Source organism: Haemaphysalis longicornis, unplaced genomic scaffold (assembly GCF_048455015.1).
Source record: "Haemaphysalis longicornis isolate Haplotype H1 unplaced genomic scaffold, Haemaphysalis longicornis Haplotype H1 scaffold_1, whole genome shotgun sequence".
Taxonomy (NCBI): domain Eukaryota; kingdom Metazoa; phylum Arthropoda; class Arachnida; order Ixodida; family Ixodidae; genus Haemaphysalis; species Haemaphysalis longicornis.
The window spans coordinates 285,041,178-285,045,436 of NW_027526203.1; positions in this window are offsets into that span (position 1 = coordinate 285,041,178).

Below are 4,259 nucleotides of genomic sequence, written 5' to 3' on the forward strand. Positions count from 1 at the left end.
TGCGCCCCAACCAACACTGGGACTCGAGCCTCCTGGACCGGCTGGTGTCCCTCTGTGCAGCCCGCGGCATCTCCTCTGTGGCGACTTCAACGCACATCACACGATGTGGGGAGATGGCCGGACAGACAGACGCGAAGAACACCTGTGGGACACCATGCTGGCCCTCAACCTGACTATGCTGAACACCGGTGAGTGCACCTTTGGGAGAGGCAATACCACTGCCATGGTCATTGACCTCAGCCTGGTATCAGCCGGGGTTGAGGCCACCTGGAGGCGGGAGCCCAGCACGTGGGGCTCTGACCACTACCCACTGCACATCGCACCAACCGGCAAGCCGGACAGGCGACCCACACTGCACCACGTCACCCACTGGGACCACTTCCGGTGCTGCCTTAGTGAGGAGGACCTGCGGGAGGGAGAGGAGCTGTTCGCGGGCCTGGTTCGCTGTGCCAAGCGAGCCATGCGGAGCTGCTCCATCGCCAAGGACGCCACCACGCCGGGCATAAAGCTGCTGCAGCTGCGAGTGGAGCGGAACCGGGCTGAGAGGGAGGCGCAGCGCTCCAGAGCCAGGACTGACTGTACGGCACACCGCCGCGTGGACGCGGTCTGTCGACTGCACGCGAACCGCCTCAGCAGGCAGCGTTAGGCCGAGCTGTGCGTTAGCTCGGAGGCCGACACACGCTGCCGCCACCTCGGTGACATTTTCCAGTCGGTCCTCAAGCCCCGTGGTAACCGCACCCCACTGGCCGCCCTGGCCATCAGGAAAAAGGCCAGCTACGAGGAGCTGGCCGAGCTCTTCGCGGAGCCCTTTTTGCCGCCACAGCAGGTGGCGGCTGGGCAAGTGGTTGCAGCGCCGGAGAGGTCAGAGGGACGACAGCCCCTCAATGACGCCCCCATAACGGAGGCCGAGCCACGTGGGGAGCTTCGCTCCTGCAAGTGGAAGTTGGCACCAGGAGCCGACGGCCTCACCTACCAGATGCTGTGCAACCTGAACCAGGTGGGGTTTGCGGAGCTTCTGGCAGTCCACAACCGCATCTTGGCGACAGGTCGGCTGCCGCCCGATTGGCTTCTGGCCATCTTGCGGCCCCTCCCCAAGTCAGGCCGGGGCTTTAAGGCAGTTACCGCCGAACGCCCCGTTGCCCCCACCTCCGGTGGCTGCAAGCTGCTGGAGTGGGTTGCCCTGCGCAGGATGGAGGTCATCACAACGGTGGCAGCACTGGAGCATGCCCTGGCCAACAGCCAGGTGGCACCTGGTGCTACTAGACGTCAAGGGCGCCTTCGACAACATGCAGCGCCTTGCCATCTCCCTGGCCATGGAGGAGGCTGGCATCGCGGGCAAGCTGCGGGGTTTCATCGAGGCGTTCCTGACGGGCCGCACAGCGCGTGTGCAGGTGGGCAGCGCCCTGTCGGTGCCCCGGCCAGTGGGCGTGGGCGCCCCGCAGGGGTCAGTCGTCAGCCCCTTCCTCTTCAACCTGGTCATGGCGGCACTTCCAGACTGCCTCTCCAGAGGAGGGGCACACAGGGTGTACATGTCTGTGTATACGCCGACGACGTAGCCCTGTGGGTGCTGGGCCCCAAGGGGAGCTGCCTGAGCGCCGTGCTGCAGCTGCAGGTGGCCCTGGACGCGGCGCGGGCCAAGCTGGCCAATGTTGACCTACAGCTGTCAACCAGCAAGACGGAGGCGATGCTGGTGCACCCGGATGCCCAGTCCCGTCGCAGGGCCAGGTGCCTGCACATCGATGGCGAGGAGCTCAGTTGGAAGACCAGTGTGCGCTACCTGGGACTCACATTGGACCACTGCGTCAACTTCCGGCAGGCCATTAGGGAGCTCCGAGCCAGGGCACAGATGGCCACCACGGCCGTGCGAAAGATGGCTGCCCGGGACCACGGCTGCTCGCAGTGAACGGCCCTGCGGCTCTACAATTGCCGCGGCTATGGGGCTGCTAATGTACGGGCTGCCACTGGTTACCCTGTGCAAGCCCAGCTGGCGGCAGCTGGCGGGTGACCACCGCAGGAGCGTCCGCACCTGCCTGGGCCTGCCTCGAGACTCCCAGTGTGCCAATACGCTGGCTGATCCAAATGACGGCGGACCAGCGCACCCTGCATGGGCCACATTGACCGGCTGCGGCGGGCCGAGGGAGGCGGCCCCCTGCTGCAGCGGCTGCGTACACACCGTCACTCGCGCATGGGGTACATGTTGGCCTTGTACGAGGAGGTGGTGGCCCCTGTGGAAGCAGGGCCCCCCGCCCGCTGCCCCTGCCCTGGAGGTCGAGGTGCACATGGACATCCCGGGCCTGCGCAGCAAGCGGCGGACGTCGCACAGCGGGAAGCTGCAGCTGTCCCGGGGCGTTGTGTGGGGCGACCTGGAGGGCCACACCCTGGACTACACAGACGGCTCCGTGCGGCAGCGGCAGGGTTGGCCACGGTGGCAGCAGTGCTGGGGGAACCCACCAGGCAGGCCCGGCATCACCCGCCATGGCCGAAATGGTGGGCGTAAGCCTTGGCCTGGACCTACTACTGGAGCTGGAGCCACACCCCGAGCTCTGCGCCCTGCTGTACGATTCCCGAGTAGCCCTACTTCGGACCCTGGAGGCTCCCTCCTGGTGTGCATGCCGTGCGGGACAACGTGGCACGGCTGGCTGAACGAGGAGTCGCATGCGGCTGCAGTGGGTGCCAGGCCATATTGGGCTGAAGGGCAAGGAGAAAGCAGACGAGCAGGCCGCCGATGCCCACGAGCTGCCCCTTTCGCCCACGGCCGCCCAGGCAGCTGCGGATGACGCCCGCCTGCTGATCCAGCGGCATGTACAAGCCCGGCACGCCGACCCGAGGTTGGCCGCTGGAGAGGCCTCTCGACCCGTGCGGGCCACACGGATGCTTCGACAGCAATGCTCGGCTCTCCTGCGCTTCCGCGTGGGGGGCGTGTGGACGGCCTAGCGAAAACACCGCCTGAAGCTCGTCGACGACCCGTCGTGCCAGCACACTGCCGGGCGGCTGTCCAGACCCTGCAGCATCTGGTCCTGGAGTGCCCCCAATTTGTGGCAGGGAGGACTGAACTGTGAAGGAAAGTTTGACATCCACCTAAATGCAGCCATACGGCTACAAAGGAAAGCTATACAGCTTTCTCGGAAACTTCGCAGTTGACGAAAAATTCGTTCGAAAAATTCGTTGACGAAAAAAAGTCGCTCTACCAACTGAGCTAACCAGGAGGCTAGTCGTTAGTAGCGCGAAAGCGAATTGATCAACAACTCGAAGTGAAGGACAGGTGTTAATCGACCAGATTTAGGGGAAATCCCCAAGGTGGAGTAAGATTCTGTGAAGGAAAGTTTGACATCCACCTAAATGCAGCCATACGGCTACAAAGGAAAGCTATACAGCTTTCTCGGAAACTTCGCAGTTGACGAAAAATTCGTCCTGGTCCAGGATTCGAACCCGGGACCACTGCTTAACCGGAGCAGTCGCTCTTATTGCACCTTACTCCACCTTGGGGAGTTCTTCTAAATATGGTCGATTAAGGACTGAACTGTTGGCCGCCTTCAGGGGAGGGGCTCGGCCTCTCGAAGGGTTTCTGTCACCGCCAGCCTAGGCAGCGCCAGAGAGCGGGACGGAGTCCATGAGGCCCTGGGGTCCTACCTGGACGCCTCAGGACTCCTCCCGGCTCTCCGCTTTCTCCCCAGCTAAACTGAACTGTGACCGTTTTGTATGTGTGTGTGTGTGTGTGTGTGTGTGTGTGTGTGTGTGTGTGTGTGTGTGTGTGTGTGTGTGTGTGTGTGTGTGTGTGTGTTTGTGTGTGTGTGTGTGTGTGTGTGTGTGTGTGTGTGTGTGTGTCTGTGTGTGTCGGCTTTTTCTTTTTTTTCTCAGTGTTCTAGCGTTTAGCTTGTATATATTGTACATATATGTCCTTATTAGTCCTGCATATATGAATATATGTATCCTCCCCTTCTCTCTCTGTCATTTCTTTCCTCTACGACTGTGTTCCCTATCCCTCCCCCAAACACACACACACACCAGTAGGCGTTCCGGTGTCCACCCTTAGGTAAGACAAACTACGCCTGCTGGTGATCTTTCCTTTCCATGCTAACAATAAATTCATTCATTCATTCATTCAAAAGCAGTTGTCCAGCTGCTGAGAAGCGGTGACAGGCGAGGAAAAATGTTCGATTGTTTCAGGGACCTGGCAGCGCACACATAGTTCCGTATGTGAAAGCCCTGTTCTAAACAGATAGAAATTTAGCCTTGGAATCCTGTAGCGCAGCTCGGTG